Below are 25,374 nucleotides of genomic sequence, written 5' to 3'. Positions count from 1 at the left end.
AGCGCTACTTGTGCTTTGCTTAGTAACTTAAAACACCGTAACTGTCTATTTGCTGGTTGTATTTATTCTTTACTTTCCTTAATGTGTCGGCATTATTTGTATCTACTGCAATATCGCTGGTGCAGCTGCCAGGAGTTCCTTGGGCTGTTGTAGAAGCTTCTTTTAAAAATTACAGCTTAGCAGAAAAGTGTCTGTTTTTGTGTTCTGAAATCTCTATGTTGAACAGACTTTGGGCTATTGAATAAAAAATAAGAAAATGGGGAACGTGAAAAGGTAATTTTGTCAAACCTGTTACTCCTACAAAAGATATACAGTTTACATAGGTTTAACCCGACACATTGAGTCATTGGTAGACAAGACAAGCCACAGGCCCAAATAATTAGCCAGGACCCAGCAGATTTCTGGGAGTTTTGGGAAGCTACCAGCACCTGCCTCTTCTTAAGGAATGACCGAATGCAAATGGCCCACATTTAAAGTGACACTATCACACGCAGAGTGGCACTCTGTATTTTTCCTCTTCCTTGTTTCAGCAGCATGGAGGTATGAGAATACAACTTCTGCGAGTTCCCCTTTAAATCCTGCCTTGGAAATATTTGAATTTGCTTTGGATAAAAGTGTCAGCTAAATTACTATAATAACATTTAACAACATAATATTCAATTTCAGCCATCACATTAATACAGCGATTGAGTTGAACGTTTCTGTATTCTCTCCCAGAAAGCTAGATTGAGTTGATTTTTATGTGTGTGGCCCGTGACTGATTTTGTCTATGTGTGAATGGCCCGTGATAAGATAAAGGTTCCCCACCCCTGCGTTGGGACAATTAGAGTTGGGCAATAAATGCTGCTCTTGCCACTGACACTCGCATCCCATAAATGAATTTAAAATAAGGGCCCGTTGACATTAATAATAATAACAAGAGACGTTTAATACTGACAGGGACTTAAAACTATTGTCGAGCTAAGTCTGCCAGAGTTGGTGTTGATGTTTTTAGGTTTTGGTATTATCATAGAGAATTTTTTTTTGTCAAAATAGCTGAAATGTCAACGTAAACTGGTTGGTGATAAGTGGCTAGGATTGTAATGCATAACTTGTTGGTTTCCTGGCTTCAAAATACCAAAGTATTTCAAAGTCCGAGTTCTTTGATTTTGGAATCTTTATACTGCCCTTTGGTGATCTTTTACTTGGGTGCTTGGCTTTACCCCACAGAGTTCTGGATGTACATGAGGTGGAGAGGTGTAGGGAGGGAATTCCAGAGCTTTGCGCCTAGGCAGCTGAAGGCACGATCTCCGATATTGGAGCAGTTGAAATCAGGGATGCTCAAGAGGCCAAAATTAGAGGAGTGCAGATATCTCAGAGGTTGTGGGGCTGGAGGAGATTACAGAGATAGGGAGGGGGGTGAGGCCATCGAGAGATTGAAAACAAGGATGAGAATTTTAAGATCGGGTTGTTGCTTAACCAGGAGCCATCGTAGGTCAGAGAGCACAGGGCTGATGGGGTGAGTGGGACTTGGTGTGATTTAGAACTCGGGCAGCTTAAGTTTATGAAGGCCGGAAGAATGGAAGAGGTTGAATTGAGTGAACAAAACATCCTGGGTACTTCCCACACGTAGCCCTCAATTCCTGTAAAATGGAGGCCCCTTTCCTTAAAAAAGCCCCTGGATTCTTTTTCCAAGAGTTATTGTAATTATTATTTCTGCCATCTGAGAAGATGAGGATGTGGACAGAAGACCAATCACCCCTCGTGGAGAGTGTTTATGTGAACAGCTGTGAAACAAAGTCTTTGGAAGCCTTGTCCAGAATGACAACTCTTTACTAGTTCTGACAGTCACATAAAAACAAGCTCTATTCCCTCTCAAAATTATCCCTTCAAAAATTGTAGGCATTGGCAGAAAATCTTGACCTCATAAAGCGTTGTTTATAGCCAATAACTTATCAGAGATAAATTACCTCCCTTTGAGCTGGCTATTCTCCACACTGAATTCCCAGAAGCAGTAGCATTGTGGTTATGGTACTGAACTAGCAATCTTGAGGGCTGAACGATTGATCTGGGCATATAAATTCAAATCACACCAAGGCTGCTGAGAAATTTAAATTCAGATAATTAAATAAATCTGGAATCAAAATCTAGTCTCAGTAATGGCGAATGTGAAACCACCAATTGTTGTAAAAACCCCATCTGGTTCATTCATGTCCTTTAGGGAAGGAAATCTGCCACCTTCAAATGGCCTGGCCTACATGTGACTCCAGACCCACAGCAATGTGGTCAGCTCCTACCTGCCCTCTGAAATGGCCAAGCGAGCCAATTGCTTTCAGAAATTTCGTTTGTGGGTTTCCCAATGGCCAAATGAATTAAAGCATCGCCCATTGATTTTAACTTCAGTTGTCAAGAAGGCAGCTCACAACCACGTTCTCAAGGGCAATTCTGGATGGGCAATAAATGCTAGAGACGCACATCAAGTGAATGAATATAAAAAGTTGTACATTGCTTGAAACTTGGAAGGTAAAAGAAATACTTCGGAGACAACTGATAGGTGTTTATCTTTAAGCCCATGGTGCAATGAATTAACTGTAGCTTTGTATGCACAAGTAGTAATACAGAACCATTTCATGATATTGTGTAGGTTGGTGCCCATGACCCATTGATTTTAATGACAAACTACAACTTTTTATATTCATTCACAGGATGTGCGTCTCTAGCATTTATTGCCCATCCAGAATTGCCCTTGAGAACGTGGTTGTGAGCTGCCTTCTTGACAACTGAAGTTAAAATCAATGGGCGATGCTTTAATTCATTTGGCCATTGGGAAACCCACAAATTTAATTAATTTGGCCACAAACAAAATATCTGAAAGCAATTTATAGGAACATAAACCTTTGAGAAATGTCATCAGCAGCATAAGAACCATCAGACTCAGAATATATGATTGTGCATCGTCTGTACTTAATCCTATAACCTTAGCTCCCTTTCTTAATAAGACATGTGAGAAGTGGATGTAACTGATGTAACATTAACTGCCAGTTCAGTGGTGCCGTAACTGGCATGAAAGACAAGTGATGCGTGAATATCTCCTTGACTTGTCATCGAGTCTGATGCTTTTGGAGTTGTGCATGCTGCATGTCATGTCTCTCTCTGAAACTAAATCACTGCCCAAGTCAAAGCTGATGCCAACTGTTTGCTGGTAGTGCCCATTCCAGAGAGGGATGGTTGGCAGCTCTGGGTGAAATCTGCCGATGAATGATATGGTTTGGAATCTGTGAGAGAACTAGACTAGCTCAGTGACACCTTCTCACAAAAGGCCCTGAATCAGTTTGTGGAAACGACCTGAGAGAGGTCCCATTGCAAGAATCTGGGGATATGGGGGAAGGGGAAGGGGAAGGGGAAGGAAGGAATTGATGATTTTGAAGCAGTGCAGAATCTTCATACAGGAACAGATTTTGTCCAGGTTGAGAGGGTTAGCCCTAATACCTTAAACATTCACTCCCTCCACCACCGAAGCACAGTAGCAGCAGTGTGTACCACCTACAAGATGCACTGCAGCAACTCATCAAGGCTCCTTTGACAGCACCTTCCAAACTCATGACCTCTACCAACCTAGAAGGACAAGAGCAGCAGACACATGGGAACACCACCGCCTGGAAGTTCCGCTCCAAGCCGCTCACCATCCTGACTTGAAAATATATCGCCATTCCTTCACTGTCACTGGATCAAAATCCTGGAACTCTGACACTAACAGTACTGTGGGTATACCCCCACCGGATGGACTCAAGAAGGTGGCTCACCATCACCTTCTCAGAGGCAATTAGGGATGGGCAATAAATGTTGACCTTGTCACATCCCATGAATGAAAATGAAAGAAAAATGGTCTGCCTGCACACTCTGTGTGCTATAACAGGCAGGTGGGTTGACTGCGAGGTTCCGTCAGTCAGTCACAGCTATCGGTTTTGTATGAAGATTAAGTGCTAGCCCCCACAGCTGATTGAGCAGAGGTGCAGCTACAGACTGGGATAAGCCCAACTGCTTTCCACTTTCACTCCTGTAAATGAAGACAATTATCAACTCAAACTTTCTCACAATCAGTGATGACAGACATGATGAATCGACTGTAAAGAAACTATTTTATGTATTCGGTTATTTTCAAGTTCTGCATTTCCCCCAGGTTTGTATTTTAATGAAATATCACAACCTCATGATTTTTGTTTTGATGGGTCTGCCATCATATCAAATGTTGGGCTTTGTAGCTATCAAATGCTGTCAAAACATACAGATCATTGAACAATCTTCTGCTTTGTTTTTACTCAGAAGCTACTTTTCTGTTTGATAGATTTAGGGGAAAGCTGTGCAAACATTCAGACATTGAAATGAGTCTAAAAGAAATTTTAGGGTTGGTTGAATTTCACATGGATGATTGTTTTTGAGTCCAAAGTCTGTCATGCAGTTGCTGCTGCCTGGGAACCAGCTGCACAGTTTAAAGGAAGCCATATCTGCACTGCTTTAATATTCATGTCAGTTTGACTTGGTGGGTAACATTCGCACTTCTGAGTCAGAACCCTATACCATCCAGCTGCAGGCCAGGCCACATGCTCTGGGCTGATATTTCAGTGTAGCCGCAGGAGATTGTTTCATTGACATCCTTTGGGAGAGATATTCACTCAGGGTTCTGTTTGCATGTTGTGCTGATTCAAGTTAAGGACCCCAAACACTGTTTATATGCACTTATATTGTGAATTTTTTGTTGCAGGAAAGTGATATCAGTGTACTAACCTCTTACACGTTTGCACAGGTAAAACTGCCTTCAATTTCCCCATGGTAGAAACACGTAGTCATGGAGATATGGGTCTGTGATTCTACTTTTGGGATGAGAAAGCCAGTTTTAGCGATCTAAACACAGCGGCCGGCTTCCCTCTCCCTGACCTGAAATACAGGTGGCTCTTTCTAAAGAATGCAAACAAAAAGAGACCTGACTGACATTCCTCTCCACTAACCTAACTAAAGCAAATGAGCTGACTACTGATCTCAGTACTGTTTGTGCTGCCCTTGCTATCTGTTTGTCTACATAAGTGACTGCATTTCAAAGTGGACGAGGGTTGTATGTGAGGGACATTTGATGAGATGACATGTAAATGCAATTTTTTTGTTCTATTTCTTGTTTCCTGTTATTTGGTTCTTGTAGACAGGGGAAGCAATGCCTGCTGCTTATTTTAATTCATTTATGGGGATGTGGGCATTGCTGGGTAGGCCAGCACTTATTGCCCATCCCTAGATGCCCTTGAGAAGGTGGTGGTGAGCTGCCTACTCGAACCGCTGCATCCATGTGATGTAGGTACACCTACTGTGCTGTTAGGGAGGGAGTTCCAGGATTTTGACCCAGCGACAGTGAAGGAACGGCGAAACATTTCCAAGTCAGGGTGGTGAGTGACTTGGAGGGGGAACCTCCAGGTGGTGGTATTCTCATCTATCTGCTGCTCTTGTCCTTCTGGATGGTAGTGGTCGTGTGTTTGGAAGGTGCTGCCTAAGGAGCCTTGGTGAATTCCTGCAGTGCATCTTGTAGATGGTACACACTGCTGCTACTGTGTGTCGGTGGTGGAGGGAGTGAATGTTTGTGGATGTGGTGTCAATCAAGTGGGCTGCTTTGTCCTTGATGATGTCCAGCTTCTTGAGTGTGTTGGAGCCGCACTCATCCAGGCAAGTGGAGACTATTCCATCACACTCCTGACTTGTGCCTTGTAGATGGTGGACAGGCTTTGGGGAGCCAGGATGTGAGTTACTCATCACAGGATTCCTAGCCTCTGACCTGCTCTTGTAGCCACAGTATTTATATGGCTAGTCCAGTTCAGTTTCTGGTCAATGGTAACCCCCAGGATGTTGATAGTGGGAGATTCAGTGATGATAATGCCATTGAATGTCAAGGGGCGATGATTAGATTCTTTCTTGTTGGAGATGGTCATTGCCTGACACTTGTGTGGCGCAAATGTTACTTGCCACTTGCCAGCCCAAGCCTGGATATTGTTCAGGTCTTGCTGCATTTGGACATGGGCTGCATTTGGACATGGGCTGCTTCAGTATTTGAGGAGTTGTGAATGGTGCTAAACATCGTACCATCATCAATGAACATCCCCACTTCTGACATTATGACGGCAGGAGCATCATTGATGAAGCAGTGGAAGGTGATTGGGCTGAGGACTGCTGTCAATATCAAGACTATACAGGAGAGATGGTGGTCTAGTGGTAATGTCGCTGGACTAGTAATCCAGAGGCCTAGGCTAATGCTTTGGGGAAATGGATTGAGATTCCTCCATGGCAGCTGGTGGTATTTGAATTCAGTTAATAACTTTGGAATATAAGGCTAGTCCTAAAATGTCATAAAGCTAATGGTGACCATGAAACTGTTGTCAATTGTTGTAAAAACCCATCTGGTTCACTCACGTCCTTTCAGGAAGGAAATCTGTCATCTCTACCTGGTCTGGCCGACATGTGACTCCAGGCCCAGTAACGTGGTTGACTCTGAAATGGCCGAGCAAGCCACTCAGTTCAAGGGCAATTAGGGACGGGCAACAAATGCTGGCCTTGTCAGTGATGCCTACATCCCATGAAAGAATTAAAAAAAAAAGACAGAGATACATTTTATTGAGCATTATGAGTCAGCAACATTGAGTTATAGCACTGGCTCAACACTCCTCTCACACCAGGGAGATCAGAACAACGCTGACCACTGCCTCATTTAAAAATAAAAATTGCAACATTTTTATTTCCAAGAGGTTGACGTAGTTTTCTTTGCAATGGCCTGAAGCCTGATCAGCTTGAGGATGTAACCTAGAGATGAGTTAGAATAGAGTCGTTGTGGCATCAAAGCTGGCATTTTAACCCATCGCGTCCATGCCTGGTTGGAACTCGGTTTAATTCAGTCACATGGTATGTTTCAAGATAGGCGTTTCCCACTTACGGAGCCAGAATTTGCTGGGAAAACAACAGCCAGTGAAATGATGTGCGCCATTATCAATGCTGATATGATCTCGGTAAAAAAAAATAACATTTTTTTTAAAACCCAGAAACACGGGTTTTTAGTAAAAGAATGAAACCACAAAGATTCACTGTTAAAACCAAAGAATTTTACTGCCCAAAAATCAAAGAACATGAATAATAATAATTACACTCTATCTTAAATAGTCAGTTACGTTAAAGCACGGTGAACACAGTTGCTTATACTCTAAACTGAACTTAACTCAAATTTCCTTCCACACCCACTTGACTTACATCCACAGAAAAACTCCAGTCAGATAATTATCAGAAATTGGAAGATTGGTCTGAGCACTCTTCCAAAGATTTGTATAAGGGCTGAGATTTCTTGGGCCCTTACTTCTAACAAGGTTTTCCCTTCAAACCTCCTCCAATGTCTGTCCCACAGTTGTAGACTCCCAGTTCAAAACAGGCTTCGTCAAGCATCTTAAGCGGAGAGATTGCGGGTCAGAACTCTGCTGGTTCTAATGTTCTTTTAGCTCTGGAGTATTGTCTATAGGAACTTTCTCTCCCTCCTTAGCTTGGCTATCCCAGAAGTCCCACTCACCGTTAACAGAGTCCTTCAGTTATCAAAGGTTTTATCCTTTAAGTCAGCAGAATTTCAGTTGAATCCTCCTGAAAGAGATATTCCCTGTAGCCAGCTCGCTCTAAACTAAACAGAAAGAGATGTTCCTGCAATAAACTTGTTGTTTACCCTTTGCTTTTCTATTGTTTGTCTGCAAAGCAACTTGGTCACCTGATTAGTTCCTGGAACAAGTTGCTTTTTACAAGAATTCGTCTTCCAGAAAAACTTAGTTCTTAAAAGGGATCATCACTCCAACATAAAATATATTTTTTTTCTCCCAGAAGCACGTGGGCCATCACAATGCAGTGAGAAAGACATAACCTGTCAATTGTGAATCACTCCCAAGCTGCTGAACGATTTGCTACTCCCCGCCATTAGCCTTGTGAGAATGGCAATTCGCCCCATAAATTTCAAGAAGTTAATTATTTGCGAGTTAATTAAACTCACCACAGCATAAGGACCCTATCAATGATGAATATACACAACAACTGAGCATCCACAGCCCTCTGCGCTCGAGAATTCTAAAGACGCTGTGAGAGAAGAAAATTTCTCCTTATCTCAGTCCCAAACGGCCGGCCTTTTATTCTGAGACTCTGCCCTCGTGCTCTCGATTCCCCGGCCAGGGGAAAACATTATCGCCGCATTTAGTCTACAAGCCCCTGAAGAATTTTATCTTTCAATGAAGTCGCCTCCCATTCTTCTAAACTCCTGGGAACGTAGATTTCGGGCTGAAATTTGCACCGAGCAGTCGCCCGACCCGCTCGAGCGTAAAGTGACACACGGTGACGTCGGGCGAGCGTCCCGACATCATCGCGCACTCACACGATATTTAGGTTGGCAGGTGCGCACGGGAGTCGGGAGCACACCCGCCGACAATTAACAGGCCCGTTAAGGCCATTAAAGTAATAATTGACTGAAATTTTTCGCTGCCTGGTTTAACCTTACCCTTGGCGGGGCAGGCGGAAAGGCCAAGCGGCCTTTGGATTTTTTTAGGAAACCTCATCCACGGGCGGGATGGGGTTTGCAACAGCAATTAAAAATTAAATAAAAATTTTAAAATCTCATCCATAAGATATGTCCCTGCTCATGTGACAGAGTCAAATGGAGGGGGGGGGTGGCGTTGCTAACTTTTTTATTTCTCAGTTTATAAATCTTCAGCTCCCTGAGGCAGCTCCGTGCCTCAGGGAGCTTGCGTTGCGCGCACTTCCACGCTCGCCCTCCTCCCGCCCCCACCCCGGCAGGGCTGCAGCGCGTGGTTCACGCTGGCTGACCGCTGATTGGCCAGCCGGGGCCTGATTGCGGGCGGCGGTCAGCTTCGTGACCGCTCCCGGGCCTGCCCTCTGCGCCCGCCCGACGAGGTAAAAATCCTGGCCTTAGTTTATTTAAATCCCTCCTCAGGAGGTCAGTCCCCTCATCCCAACAATCATTCCGGTGACCCTTCACTGCACTCCTTCTATGACCAGTATACCCATCCTCGTGACCAGGTGGGAATTAAATAAAGAATAGATAACGGCCAGAATCCATCCACTCAGCATTGATTCACAGTTAATTTGATAAGAGAACAGTGTGACTACGTTGCCAGGACAATTTGCTCTACATAATTAGACACTAATGGTCCCCTCAGTGCGTACAACGCAGGCTTGTCCTGGCCTCCTGTGTTGAGCAGGCCTCAGTTTCCTTCTTGTAAAAACGCTCTTGTTTTTGCATTGTATAGCAACCGTGAAATCAAAATTGTATTTGCTACTGTTTTGCTCCATTCGGCTGAGTGTGTAGTAGCTGTCAGCTGATAAGAGGGAGGTTAATGGGTACCAGCTACTTTCAGGGATAGATAAAACCCTGCAATAAAAGAGCTAAACGCTTTGAATGTGCAGTGAACCAGATCCTTTATTGAAGAGTCAGTGTCTTTATTTTACTTGGTTACACAAGGGTTTTGCATCAATCGCATCAGCTACACAGATCTTTTGACTTCCTGTTTTGCAAATGTCTCCTTTATTTCCTGCGGAATAGGTTTGATTTCTGTGCTGCTGTCATTGTCCAAAACAATGTTCTTGTGAAAGTATTTTCACATTTGGAAGCGGTTTGTCTCAGAGAACAGGTTTATTCTGACTGCTATGCACAAAGACAGCCTGGGTGACTTTAGGAGGGTTTCCTCTGGCTGGTGTTGCCTGGCAAATTGTAAACGTTTTCAGGAAGAAATATTGAGCAGCGGAAATTTCCCTGCGTGGACTTAGAGTCGGAGACTTCAGAGAGTTCCAACTTAATTACCTGGATACTAATGGTCCTGGGATAGTTACCCAGGAAATGTTAGAAAGAAAAGTCCTAGGGTGGAATTGTCTGGCCATTGGCAGTGAGCGTAATGGCGGGCGGAGGGGGGAGAATTCGCATGAGGGGCAGAAATCGTTTTGACGCTGGCGTGAAATTACAGCAGGGTCACCTGATGGTGAATGCCATGGCGGATCCCAAATCCCGCTGGAGGCCGGCGTGAACACGGTTAGCATCCCGCCAGTGGGATGCAAAGTAAGGCCCGATCGGAATTGTAGCCACACGCCGATTTACCGTTACGCCTGCAGAAAAACACGCCGGCCCAGAACACGCCTGGACAAGTGTGACTTGCAGGAGTCAGGACTTACCTTTAGGGCCTTGCTCAGATCGCGGACCATCCGAGGAGAAGAAGATGCTGGAACCCGACAGCGACCAGACCCTGGAGGAGCACACACGTCACATGTCGGGCGGGTCCTCATGCACGTGGCTCCGTCGCGAGGCAGCTTGCGGAAGTTGGGAGGTCTCCGTTGATGTCTTGGATCTGTTTTGGGACATCACAGTTTTGGCCATGGGCTGCTATGGATGATCGGCGGAGCGGGGGGGGAGAGGAAGGTGTAGGTGTGAGTGGGAGAGTAACGTGTACTGAGATGGTGAGGTTGGCAGGGGGAGGGGATGAAGATGTCATGGGGAGGGGAGGTGGAGAGTGTAACAGGGAGAATGCTGCAAGTGGGGAGGTAGGTGTAATGGAGGGAGTTTGAAGAGGGGAGTGTCACCTGGGGGGAGGAGGGAGTTTGTGGGGGGTGTAGGTGAATGGAGGGAGGAAGGAGTTTTGGGGGTGAAAGGGAAGGAGGGAGTTCAGAGAGGGGAAGGTGTCCAGGGGGAGGAGGGGGGTTGGGGGGGTGGGGGTGGGGGGTGGATTTCAGAGGGGGGGTGTTTTCCAGGGGAGGAGGAAGTTCAGAGAGGGGAAGGTGTCTGAGGGGAGGAGGGAGTTGAGGGGGGAAGGTGTCTGGGGGGGGCTGCGGGGGGTGGAGAAGGCTGTCAAGGGGAGAAGGTGTCCAGGGGGAGGAGGGAGTTGGGGGGAAGAAGTATCTGATGGAGGAGGGAGTTCGGAGGGGGAAGTATCTTGGAGGAGGAGGGAGTTTGGAGGGGGGAAGGTGTTTGGGGGAGCTGATCAGAAACTTAACGACTACCATGTTTGTCAAATTAAATATGAGCGGAGCCTCGTGTTGGACGGGCACCCGCGCTGCATGGGAGTGCGATCAGTGGGTGGGCGGAGATAAAGATGGACAACTGAAAGAGAACCCCAGCAGTGAAAGCGCTGGGACATTGAGATGAGTGTGATGGAGGAAGACTCCGTGTGTGTGCGAGAGGCTTGCACGAGGCTCCGAAAGACCCTGCTGCACACACACTTCTGTGATAAAAACAGGCAATGTTGGAAATACTCAGCAGGTCTGGCAGCATCTGTGGAGACAGAAACAAAGTTAGTGTTTCGAGTCAAATATGACTTCTTCAGAACTGGAGGGAGGTAGAAATGTGGGATGGTTTTATGATGTTGAAAGGGGGGAGGGGGAGGAAGAAAAAAAGGGAAAATCTGGAACAGGGTAGGGGATGGGAAAGATTGAATGACAAAGATGTCATGGAACAAAAGGTAAAGGGAGTAGCAATGGTTGTAGTAAAGAGGCAAAGCAGTTGTCCAGAGTGAGTGTAAATGCCAGAATAATGATCAGCTCTGTGTGCAAGCAAATAAACATGCAAAACTGCGAGTTGTGGGTGGGATGCAGGGGGAGGACTCGCAAAGCCTGTCAATGAAGCTGAAAGACAACATTACACATTATTCAGTGCAAGTGAATATATTTTCAGATCATAAAGTGAAAAAAATGTGTTCACCCGAGTAACCACTTGTGATCAGAATTTTTTAACTTTTCTAGGCCTACCACTTCTTCTAGGTGCTGCCCTGACATCCGCAGCAGGGGTGGAGACAGCCTGTGCAATGGTTGGCCCTGTTGCCTCTGATGACTCCTGTGTGCATCCTCTGGAGAACCAAGGCCTTGAGGGCCCTGGCTTACTTTGGCTGTCCTCCTGTAGGCCAACTGCTCCTCTGTGCTGACAAAGAATCAGGGTGAGAGTGGGGGGGTGGTCACAGGCAAAGGGGACTCAGAGGGAGCGGACAGCCTCTGAGATTCCTGAGTGGATGCCCAAGGGGTGTCCAGCTGCTGCTCCTCCTCCCTTCGGGTGCCTGAGGGCCCCGGCCTGACTCCTTGAGGGGAAGGAGCATCTGGAGGGACATCGAGCTGCCCCATTTCCCTCTCGCATTGTCACCACTGCAGGAACTCACCCATGGCTGGCGCGATGGAGTGCAGGTCTGTACACATCTCCGTGTTCTGTTGGACCAGGATCTCCATGGCATCTGCCATCCTCCCCATGGCAACCGTCTTACGCATATTTGTGTCACCACTTCATCAGAAAGCAGGCAGACACACCCCTCTGACTCGTGTGCCACTCTGTCGAGGGCTTCCAACAGCTCTCTGTGATATTCCCACCTTCTGCTGACTCTCCAGGATGAGTTGGAAGGCCAAATCCACAGGCTTGTCACCTGACTCGGACCTCACAGATGCCTTTTCCCCAGCAGCCCTCCAAGTGCCAGGGAGCTCGGCTGAATCTGCCTCCTCCTGCTGCGGACATGTATCTGTGTGGTGACCAGCAGATTGTGAACCAGAGCCTGCTCTAGATCTAGGCCCCACCAAGGTGTGTGTCTCTGCGCTGGTGGAGGGTATGGGTAAGCGCTGTGACAGGTCTTCCAGGCTGCTTATTTCCAGCTCTTCAATGGAGGAGGTGTCCTCTAGGCTGGAGGTGAGGTCCTGGATGGAGCTGAGGGACTGGTTGGCTGAGGGTATCGGTCGCTTGGCAGAGCTCCCTGTGAACCAGAGTAGAGAGAATTAGTGCAGGGCAGCAGGGTTAAAAACAGGAGAGAGACACTCACAGTTGCGTTGAGGGACAGATGATGTGGTGCAGGATTGTCACGTGGGTGTTCGTCACCGACCTCACCATCACTGCAGACAGGGTCCACATCCTCAGCAGTCAGCGCGGTGGCACACTCCTCATAGTGAGTGAGGGGCCTAATGTCCACCCCTGGTCTGGGACCTCTCTCTGCTGATGTGAGCAGGCTTCTCCTGCATGAAAACAGATGGAGAGAGTGTGAGCAGGACAGATGGCACTGCATGGAATGTTTGTGTGGAGAGCAGAGACGTGGACAGGATGAGGACATGAGCTCCAGAGGATATGAGCCTGATGGAAATGTGAGGGTTTATGATTATCATCATCCTAATGAAAAGCCGTAATCTGAGAGCGTAATCTGATATCCAAAACTGCCTTGCATTGTGGAGTGAAACTTGTATGTTTCCATTAACTTGGGAAAACTGCAAGAAAGTGGAACAAATACGAGGGTACAGAACCCAATAATGTAGGAAAGGGACAAGCAGTTAAAACCTAAAATCAGATCAGTGGCACGATGTGAATATTCTCCAGCCTGTTGGACCTTTGGCAAAGAGAAGCAGCACCTTCCTAAAACAGGGCTTGAAATTAACACCGTGAGTGAGGTAACAAGCCACAAATCACAGCAAAATGAATCATGGTGAAATGTAAAAAATAAATAAGGTTAAAATATTGCTGAGAAGAGAGATGTTGCTGAAGCTTTTCATCTTGCACTCATCAGGACAAATGCAAGAATGCCAAATTTCAAATGATCACAGCAGTTTATACTACAAGAAGAAAAGGTACCAACGCCCTTCTGGGCTCAATGTTCAGACCATGAACTCTGCCCTCCATTTCGATTCTGTGTTTGTTGCCATGTGCTGGCCAGTAACCTTGTTTTGCATGTTTATTTTCTTGCACACAGAGCTGATCATTATTCTGGCATTTACACTCACTCTGCCAACTACTTTGCCTCCTTACTACAACCATTGCTACTCCCTTTACCTTTTGTTCCATGACATCTTTGTCATTCAATCTTTCCCACCCCCCTACCCTGTTCCAGACTTCCCCTTTTTTTTCTTCCTCCCCCTCCCCCCTTTCAACATCATAAAACCATCCCACATTTCTACCTCCCTCCAGTTCTGAAGAAGTCATATTTGACTCGAAACACTAACTTTGTTTCTGTCTCCACAGATGCTGCCAGACCTGCTGAGTATTTCCAACATTGTCTGTTTTTATCACAAGAGCTCCACTCATGGGTGTTCAAATACCAGTTTACGTGTTTTTTTTATTGGTAACAGATCAGTTGCTCTCTTTTCACTTTTTAAAGTGGTTAAAAATAAACTTCAAAAATCCCCAGCCGCTCCAACAAACCTCTTGGGAACTTTTAAAATTTGACTTTGAGGCAGGCTGTACTTCTATTGCATGTATAACTTGCACTACCCTTGATTTTCTCTGGTATCCTCTAAGCAAAATGAATAAAAGTAGGTAAAACTGACAACAAAGCGAAAGCCAAATGCAACCGAGCAACTCCAGAGCGATCAGCATACGGTTATTCAGTCCAGAATTGCTGCTTTCCACAGACAGTATTCCCACAGTTCCAACTGGATTGGAACCAAATGGTCCAGACAGTATTGATCAGCCTTACTGGTGCTTCTAATTAACACTGTTGTTTGTTTTTTGAACTCACCTCGTTGACATGACCAAGTGTATGGAGACTGACGGGAACATTAGGTTTGAAAATGTGACTTTGCCATTACTTGGAATTCTGCAGGATTTACAGTACAGAATCAGGCCATTCAGCCCAACTGGCCTGTGCTGGTGTTCATGCTCTCCTCTCACCTTCCTTCATCTAACCCGGTCAGCATATCCTTCTATTCCTTTCCCCCTCATGCGTTTGTCTAGCTTTCCCTCTGACCATGGGTTATCTCCAGTTCTGGGGGAAGGAGATTTACCAGAAGCCAAGGGAAACCACCACTGCAATTGGTGATTTATATTTCACCCCCCCACCCCCGGACATAACTTACTTTGTTTGTATGGTGGGGTAAATTTTTATCATTGAGCAAGCTTGGGGCAGGATATGTTTCGAACCGACGGGTCAGCATGCTCGATCCATGGCCTGGCATGATGTTCTGTCTGCTCATTTTCTACCAGCAGGTGGAATTTAATACAGACAAGTATGAGGTGATACATTTTGGCAGAAGGGATAAGGAGAGATAATATAGACTTACTAGCACAAAAGTGTGCAGGAACAGAGGTATCTTGGGGTGCAGGTATTGATCTTTGAAGGTAACAGGACATATTACATTGGATCATGAGTGATTAGCAAAGCATATGGGATGTTGGGCTTCATAAATAGGGGCATTGGGTACAAAAGCTGTGAACCTATGTTGAACCTTTATAAAGCTCTGGTTAGATCCCAACTAGAGTATTGCATCCAGTTTTGGTCACCACTATTGAGGAAAGATGTGAAGGTCCTTGAAAGGGTGCGGAGGGCGTTACCTGAATGGTTCCAGGGATGGGGGGGTGGGGGGTGGGGTGCGGGGGTGGGGGGGCGGTTTAGTTACAAGGTTATGTTGGAAGGGTTGGGGTTGTTTTCCTTGGAGCAAAGGAGATTAAGGAGAAATTTGTTTGAGGTACACAAGATCATGACAGGTTTAAGTAAGATAGACAAGGAAAAACTCTTCCCATTTGCTGATGGTACAAAGACCAGGGGACATGGATTTAAGATTTTGGGCAAGTGATGCAGGGGGAGTGTGAGGAAAACCATTTTTTTAATGTGGTGAATGGTAACGAGCTGGAACTTGCTGGCGGTGGAAGCAGAGACGTTGGACGATTTCAAAAGAAAATTGGACGGGCACTTGAAAGAAATAAACTTTCAGAGCTACGGGGACAGAGCGGCAGAATGAGATGGACTGGACTGCTCTGCAAGGAGCTGGCATGGACTAGATGGGCCAAAGGACTTCCATCTGTGCCATAAATGACTCCGTGACTTTGTATTTTTTAATTTATTCATTCACGGGATGTGGGAGGCGCTGGCTAGGCCAGCATTTATTGCCCATCTTTAATTGCCCTCGAGAAGGTACTGTTGAGCTGCCCTCTTGAATGGCTACCATCCAGGTGGTGTAGGTGCACCTACACTGCTGTTAGGGACCTTATCAAAGCTTCCATTCTTCCTTTACCTGTGAACCTGTTATTTGAACGTCAGTAATCTATGTGACCTCTCTGGGCCTTTCTGAAGGCTAGTTGTAATAACCATGCCAGAGTTTGAACTGTGATCAACCAACTGAACACAGAGTTGTGGTATAACCTGAAAACCTGGTCTGTATATCTCAGTACCTCAAGTGTAGTTGCCCATTGTGTATTTAAATCGATGAGTGTGGTAATAACAAAAAAAACTAAACCACTGCCTATTTTTTCTTCAGACCGAAGGCAGAGAGCGTATACCGCAGGTAATGGTTTAAAAAGAAGAGAGACTTGGCATTTATATAGCACCTTTCATGACCATCAGTTGTACCAAAGTGCTTTACAGCCAAGAAGTACTTCTGTTTTGAAGTATTGCCGCTATTGCAATGTAAGAAACATGGCAGTCAAATTGTATGCAGCAAACTCCCACAAATGGCAATGTGATAATGTCTAGACTGGGCATCCATGAGGCACTGTGGGCCATTAGCAGCAGCAGAATTGTACTCGAACACAATCTGCAACCTCATGGCCTGGCATATCCCCCACTCTACCATTACCATCAAGCCAGGGGATCAACCCTAGTTCAATGAAGAGTGCAGGAGGGCATGCCAGGAGCAGCACCAGGCATATCTAAAAATGAGGTGTCAACCTGGTGAAGCTATAACACAGGACTCGTGTACCAAACAGCATAAGCAGAAAGTGATAGACAGAGCTAAGCGATCCCACAATCAATGGATCAGATCTGAGCTCTGCAGTCCTGCCACATCCAGTCGTGAATAGTGATGGACAATTAGACAACTCATTGGAGGAGGAGGCTCCACAAATATCCCCATCCTCAATGATGAGGAGCCCAGCACATCAGTGCAAAAGATAAGGCTGAAGAATTTGCAACAATCTTCAGCTAGAAATGCTGAGTGGATGATCCATCTCAGCCTCCACTGGAGGTCCCCAGCATCACAGATGCCAGTCTTCAGCCAATTTTATTCACTCCACGTGATATCAAAAAATGGCTGAAGGCACTGGATGCTGCAAAGGCTATGGGCCCTGCCAATATTCTGGCAATCGTACTGAAGACTTGTGCTCCAGAACTTGCTGCGCCCCTACCCAAGCTGTTCCAGTACAGCTACAACACTGGCATCTACCCGGCAATGTGGAAAATTGCCCAGGTGTGTCCTGTACACAAAAAGCAGGGCAAATCCAACCCGGCCAATTGCCGCCCCATCGGTCTACTCTTGATCATCAATAAGGTAATGGAAGGGGTCATCAACAGTGATAACAAGCGGCACTTGCTTAGCAATTACCTGCTCACTGACACCCAGTTTTGGTTCCACCAGGGCCACTCAGCTCCTGACCTCATTACAGCCTTGGTTCAAACATGGGCAAAAGAGCTAAACTCCCGAGGTGAAGTGAGAGTGACTGCCTTTGACATCAAGGCCGCACTTGTCTGAGTGTGGCATCAAGTAGCCCTAGCAAAACTGGAGTCAATGGGAAGCAAGGGGAAAACTCTCCGCTGGTTGGAGTCATACCTAGCACAAAGGAAGATGGTTGTGGTTGTTGGAGGTCAGTCATCTGAGCTCCAGGACATCACTGCAGGAGTTCCTCAGGGTAATGTCCTCGGCCCAACCATCTTCAGTTGCTTCATCAATGACCTTGCTCCATCATAAGATCAGAAGTGAGGATGTTCGCTGATGATTGCACAATGTTCAGCATCATTCACGACTCCTCAGATACTGAAGCAGTACATGTCCAAATGCAGCAAGACCTGAACAATATCCAGGCTTGGGCTGACAAGTGGCAAGTAACATTTGCGCCACACAAGTGTCAGGCACAGACAATCTCCAACAAGGGAGAATCCAACCATGGCATTACCATCACTGAATCTCCCACTATCAACATCCTGGGGGTTACCATTGACCAGAAACTGAACTGTACTAGCCATATAAATACTGTGGTTAAAAAGAGCAGGTCAGAGGCTAAGAATCATGTGAGGAGTAACTCTCTTCCTTACTCCCCAAAGCCTGTCCACCACCTACAAGTCACAAGTCACAAGTCAGGAGTGTGATGGAATACTCCCCACTTGCCTGCATGAGTGCAGCTCCCACAACACTTAAGAAACTGGACACCGTCCAGCACGCCTGATTGGCAACGCATCCACAAACATTCACTCCCTCCACCACTGACACACAGTAGCCGCAGTGTGTGTACCATCTATAGGATGTACTGCAGGAACTCACCAAGGCTCCTTAGACAGCACCTTCCAAATCCATGACCACTACCATCTAGAAGGACAAGGGCAGTAGATAGATGGGAACACCACCACCTGGAAGTTCCCCTCCAAGTCACTCACCATCCTGATTTGGAAATATATCGCAGTTCCTTCTCTGTCGCTGGGTCAAAATCCTGGAACTCCCTTCCTAACAGCACTGTGGATGTACCTACACCACATGGACTGCAGCAGTTCAAGAAGGCAGCTCAATACCATGTTCGCAAGGGCAAGTAAGGATGGGTTATAAATGCTGGCCCAGCCAGCGAAGTCCACATCCCATGAACGAATGAAATAAAAGGTAACCTGTTTTTGTAATATTGATTGAGAGACAAATATTGGCCAGGATACTCCCCTGCTCTTCTTTGAAATAGTGCCCTGGGAGCCTTTACATTCACCTGAGAGGATAAACTGCATTGGGTTAATATCGCATCTAAACCATGGCACCTCCAGCAGTGCAGCATTGTCTCTGCACTGGAATATCATTCTTTATTCTGCTCAGCCTCTGGAATGAGGCCTAACCCCTCAACCTTCGGATTCAATTGTGAGCGTGCGACCAACAGAGTCACATAACTATTTGACATTCGTGACTGTTTTAGAGCTTCTAGCACAGAGTTATACTGGTGGCTCTGCCTTGCTTTCCTTGGGCAAAGTAGACCCCACACTAACTGTGCAGAGAGTCAGAATGCCAGTGACATTTTGAGTTAATGTTAATGAATAACTAAATATCTAGGCCTAAGCTCCTTGAAGAAGCTTATGCATTTAAATTGAGTTCATTAAATTCAGCCTATATAAATTTGTGCATGCTGATCTTTAACAGTGACACTGGTGCACGCAGAATTATTTTGTTTATAAAATCTGCGCTGGTTTTATTGCATTTTGCTTGACATTCAGCAAACTGTGTGAACACAGGAAGTTAAACTTCAACTGGCGTAAGATTACACAAAGTGCTCTTGCACCACTTGTTGAAATCCTCTGATGACTGCAAGATACATATTCCTTTCTATTCATTTACAACAAATTTGAAAAATCATTTCTTGAAGCTTGTTCATATAAATACACACACACGAATGGAAATGTCCATCCAGATGTTGCTAGCAACCAACCACAATTATAATGTGTTTTATGCTGCATTGATGTGACACTTAAACTGCATCACTTCAGTGCAGATGCTGCATTTTAACTGGCCCATAATTTGTCAGAGTTAGTACTTAAAAGCTCTCTTGAGAACTGCTGCTCAATCTGACACTGAACATAAATGCCAGCTGATGTCTCGGGGTTTAGGGGAAGTGAGAACAGGTGGCATTTAATGTTGTGAAGCTGTTCTCAGCCAGAAGCATTTTATTTCCTCCTTAAAACCTTGTCAGGTTTTAGAGTCAAACTTGCAAATTTGTTTCGTTGAGCCGTGTCATTTTCTCACTTTCCTTTATTGCGGTGACAGCCATTATAGTTCTGGAAATCCCTTTACTTTGACAGTAATTTCCCACTAAGTGTGTCCGAAGTTGGAGGTTTGTCACTTGTGTTTAATGAGGACAATTTAACTTTAGGCTTCTTCGAGGAACGTGTCTTTCTATAAAGTTGGACAATTACATTGATTGACCTTCAGAGAGAATTTCAGTACATTGCATTTTACATTAGCCTGAACTGACTTGGTGATTTTTTAAAAATTAATTCGTGGGTGTAGCTGGCTGGGTCAGTATTTGTTGCCCAGCCCTAATTGCCCCTTGAGGAGGTGGTGGTGAGCTGCCTTCTTGAACTGCAGCAGTCCATGTGTTGTAGGTACACCCACAGTGCTGTTAGGAAAGGAATTCCAGAATTTTGACCCAGCGACAGTGAAGGAACGGCGATATAGTTCCAATTTTCAGGATGGTGTGGCTTGGAGGGGAATTTCCAGGCAGTGGTGCTCCCATCTGTCTGCTGCCCTTGTCCTTTTAGATGGTAGAGGTTGTGGGTTTGGAAGGTGCTGTCTAAGGAGCCTTGGTGAGTTCCTACAGTGCATCTTGGGGATGGTACACACTGCTGCCACTGTGCGTCGGTGATGCAGGGAGCAAATGTTTGTGGATGGGTGCCAATCAAATGGGTTGCTTTGTCCTGGATGGTGTCAAGCTTCTTAAGTGTTGTTGGAGCTGCACTCATCCAGGCATTCATGTGTCCAGATTTTAGACTGCTTGTATTTCCTAGAGACTGCAGCTAGGAACGTCACCATCATAGCCATCTTCCTTAATCCCATGATCCTGCTCATTCCCAATGCTCTTCACAGATGCAGACAATTGGGTTTGAATTGCAGGCTTTCTGGATCTCCAAGTCAATAGTACACTTACCCACTAGGGTCGCCGAAAAATGAATTGATTGCTGGGATGAGAGGGTTTGCCTACGAGGAAAGATTGAGTAGAATGGGCTGATACCCTGTGGAGTATAAAATGGATGGGTAATCTACCCATGGAGGTGTAGTCTCAGGATAAGGGGAACTGAGAAATTTTTTATCTCAGAGGGCTGTAAATTGTTGGAATTTCCTACCTCCAAAAGGTGTGGATGCTCCAACATTAAGTATATACAAGGCAAAGACCAATAGATTTTTGGCCACTAATAGAATCAAGGGATAGGGCAGTACAGTGAAGCTGATGTAGGAGTTCAGCCATCAACTTATTGAATGGTGGAGTCATGTGGCCTTCTCCTGGTCCCATTTCTTATGTTCTTATTGTCTTACTTTAATGCTCTGTATTCCCAGTTTTTAATCAAAGATACATTTTTATTTATTCATACACGGTTTGAGGTCTGCAATAGTGATGTAATTTCCACCAATTTTCCCTCCTCATTGTTAAACCACTTCCAGCCAGTTGGTGAAGGAGGAGAGCAGAACTCAATCTTTGCTCAGTTTTTAGATTTGTTCGCAAAGTGAGACATTACAAATGTCTAACTCCTAACTCTACAACCCAGCACTAGTGCCAATAAGTGCACATCATTATCCAATGCAACAAGAGCAGAAAATGCTGGAAAAACTCAGCAGATCTGACAGCATCTGTGAAGAGAGAAACAGAGTTGATGTTTCGAGTCCATGTGACCCTTTTTCAGAGCTACTCAGACCTGCTGAGTTTTTCCAGCATTTTCTGTTTTTGTTTCAGATTTCCAGCATCCGGAGTATTTTGCTCATTATCCAATGAGTGCCCCCCCACCTGTAGACACAACTTTCATTTACACAATTAAAACTTATCTCTTAATCCATGCTCCGTTGTGTTTTGACCAGTATCTCATCTAAATGACCATCCTTTGTGTGAGCTCAGGCTTTGATTGCTGATGGGCTGCTTGATTGTGGGAACATTAAAGTCAAATGCATTCTTGTCCACTAACACTCTTGGTGCCTTTGACAACCCCACAACCCTCTGTGTAAACAGTTTCTCCTGTTCTTATCTTGCAGCACAGAAAGAAACCATTTAGCCCATTGTGCCTCTTGCTATCCAGTAAGTTCCAGCCCCCTACTCTCTCCCAATAGTCTTGCAATTTTCTCCTCTTAAATATTCATCTAATTCCCTTTTGAGAGGTAGTATTAAATCTGTTTCCACTATCCTTTCAGGGAGTCCCTTAAAGATCAGAACCATCAAGTGTTGGAAGTATTTTGTTTGTCACTCACATTACAACATGCTTCCCAGTGAACTGGTAGGAACAATGTTAACATTAAAATTATTTGCAGATCCCCAGGTTCAACTGATCTGTGCTGATTTAGTTGCCCTCAGCTACAACAGTATTTGTCCTAAATCACTGGCCATTAATTGCCCCCTTGTTCTAGATCCCTCAACTCGTGGAAGCAATCCACTTCTAACTCTTCCCTTCATAATTTTAAATACCTCTATAAGATCATTCTAACAAAAACAGCCTGTAGTGGGAAGCCATCTAATTTTTACCTTAACGTTAATGATAATGTCCAGTGGGCAGAAAAGTGGCAAACGGAATTCAACCCGGAGAAGTGTGAGGTGATGCATTTGGGGAGGTCCAACAAGGCGAAGGATTACACAGTAAGTGGGAGAATACTGAGGGGTGTAGAGGAAGCGAGGGACCTTGGAATGAATGTCCTCGGATCCCTGAAGGTAACAGGACAGGTTGATAGGGTGCTTAAGAAGGTATATGGAGTTCTTTCCTTTATTAGCCGAGGTATAGAATCTAAGAGCAGGGAGGTTATGCTGGAACTATATAAAACACTAGTTAGGCCACGACTTGAGCACTGCATACAGTTCTGGTCACCTCATTACAAGAAGGATGTGATTGCACTAGCGAGGGTGCAGAAGAGATTTACAAGGATGTTGCTAGGACTGGAAAATTGCAGCTATGAGGAAAGATTGGAGAGGCTGGGGTTGTTCTCCTTGGAACAGAGGAGGCTGAGGGGAAATTTGATTGAGATGTACAAAATTGTGAGGGTTCTGGATAGAGTGGATGGGAAGCTCCGATTTACTTTAGCAGAGAGGTCAATGACTACGGGGCTTAGATTTAAAGTGATTGGCAGAAGGATTAGAGGGGAGATGAGGAAAACTATAATCACTCAGAGGGTTGTGGGGGTCTGGAACTCACTGCCTGAAAGGGTGGTAGAGGCAGAAACCCTCAACTCATTTAAAGGGTGGTTGGATATGCACCTGAGGTGCCATGACCTGCAGGGCTGTGGACCAAGTGATGGAAAGTGGGATTGGGCTGGGTGGGTGGTGGAGGGCTTGTCTTTCGGCTAGCGCAGACACGATGGACAGAATGGCCTCCTTCTGTGCTGTAAATTTTTCTCCATTTTCTAAATATCTGAAAAGGAGGATTGTGCAGGGATGCAGGGAGAGTGGCAGTATGCAAATTGCTCCTCAGGGGAGCCAGTATGGCTATGATGGGCCGAATGGCCGCCTTCTGCGGCTTAACAGTCCTATGATTCCACTCCATGATATCCAACTGCGACAGTGTTTCAATATTACAGACTACCCCAGGCTTCTCACAACATTTTAAAAATGACCTCATTATTTTAATTCCGTTTTGATTGTCAGCACTGCTGCTTCAGAACCAGGTTTTAACTCGTTTGCTTTTCATTTCATGTTCGAGAAGCAGCAAAGATCTACTACGACGTGTTCTAGATTGTGCCTGTGACATTGAGACACTTCTGCGCAATTTCCTCCAGCTGTGCACAGCTTGCGTTAACAAATCCTTTGTGCCGCTCGAAGACAGTGGCTGTCTCATTGTATCATCATTGGAAATTAACCCCTTTCTATTGTGCTGACATTAACTTTTGTTGCCTGCCACCCATGTTGTTCAACTATTTGCTAACGGTTTTGGTAGCTGAGTGTGACTGACAATTTGCTGACTTCTTCACTGCAAGTCTTTTTTTAATTATTCGTTCACGGGATGTGGGTGTCACTGGCTTGGCCAGCATTTATTGCCCATCCCCAATTGCCCTCGATCAGGGGGCATTTTACGAGTCAACTACATTGCCCTATTGACCTGGAGTCACATGTAGGCCAGACCAGGTGAGGATGGCAGATTTCCTTCCCTAGAGGACATTAGTGAACCAGATGGGTTTTTAAAAAAAAAATCAACAACGGTCTTGTGGTCATCATCAGGCCTTTCATCCCAGATTTTTATTGGATTCAAGTTTCACCATCAGCCTTGGTGGGATTCAAGCCTTGGTCTTCCAGAGGATTACCCTGGGTCTCTGGAATACTAGTCCAGTGACAATACCACTATGCCACCACCTCCCCAGTGCTTGCTGCCTGTGGGAATCTTCTTGCTGTATGTTTGGGGGCAGGTGGGATCGAACTGAGCCATGGCTATCTCTGTGTGAAATTAGGAATGAAATTGAGTGGGAATACTGCAGATTCAGGAGGAGAGCCTGACACTCAAATGAGGTATTTTTTTTGTTGCCTGCCATCCACATTGTTCAACTATTTGCTTAAATTACTTTAGCCTGTTAGCAGTTGAGGCACCAGCTGCTTTTTAAGCTTTCAGTACTACTTATAGAGGAATTATTTGACGTGCAAAAGCTTATGGATACTTAGCACCGAGATCTATCCACCTGATTATATACAAAATTAAGACCTTTAATTCTGTGAATATGCTGGAGGCTTACTGGATGTGTATAAATGTCTTCTGCTTGCTATTTTAACTGATGTAGTGAGCTATTTTTTCCCCATTGAAATAGTGCACAAAGGAGGGGCTTGCGGGAAAATGTTGACACACTCCTGAGAAATCCCCCTCTTAAGAACATATGAATTAGGAGCAGGAGTAGACCATGCGGCTCATCGAGACTACTGCACTATTCAGTAAGATCATGGCTGATCTTCTTCCTCATCTCCACTTACCCGCCCTATCCCCTTATCCCAAGATCCCCTTAGTGTCCAAAAATCGATCGATCTGTCCTGTATAAACGAGTAAGCGCCCATAGCTCTCTGGAGTAGAGATTTCCAAAGATCCACAACCCCCTGAGTGAAGAAATTTCTCCTCATCTCAGTTCTAAAAGACCAACCCCTTATCCGGAGACTATAACCCCTAGTTTTAGACTCTCCAGTCGGTGAGAGTGTCTCTCAACATCCATCTGCTACTGAGCCTACTGAGAATTTTATATGTTTCAATGAGATCACCTCTCACTTTTTTTTAAAACTCCAGGGCATATAGGCCCAATCTCTCTCTGCTCATAGGACAGCCCTCTCAGCCCAGGAATCAATCTAGTAAACCTTTATTTTACCCCCTCCCTCTTCCTGCCAAGGCCCTTTGGTGAGGAGACCAGAATTGTATATGATATCCTGGGTGTGGTCTCACTAAAACCCTATATCATTGCAGCAAGACTTCCTTACTCTTAAACTCCAATTCCTTTTTGATGGAGGATAACATATCATTTGCCAATCTAATTGTTTAGTGCACCTGCAGGCTAACTGCATCATCACCAAAGAGAAAGCAGTGATTGCAGTGTACAGTGTTAGTATACAGCAACAGAGCATTATACAAGAACAAAAGCAGTGTCAAAGAGTATTCAGGATGATGGTCTACCTGATCCCAGGACTACAGAAAGCAAAATACTTACAGATGCTGGAAATATGATACAAAAATAAAGATGCTGTAAACACTCAACAGGTCAGTCAGCATCTCTGGAGAGAAC

The 25,374-nt window shown here is 45.3% G+C and overlaps 1 protein-coding gene across 1 annotated transcript in view; it reads left to right on the top strand.

The window, feature by feature from the left end:
• Window positions 1–25,374, top strand: part of camk1da (calcium/calmodulin-dependent protein kinase 1Da) — a 397,726-nt gene that overhangs the window by 36,379 nt on the left and 335,973 nt on the right. The window lies entirely within an intron of this gene.

This window comes from Cetorhinus maximus, chromosome 12 (assembly GCF_964194155.1).
Source record: "Cetorhinus maximus chromosome 12, sCetMax3.hap1.1, whole genome shotgun sequence".
NCBI lineage: Eukaryota > Metazoa > Chordata > Chondrichthyes > Lamniformes > Cetorhinidae > Cetorhinus > Cetorhinus maximus.
Note: the sequence above shows the minus strand (reverse complement) of the source record. Positions and strands in the feature narration are given on the sequence as shown.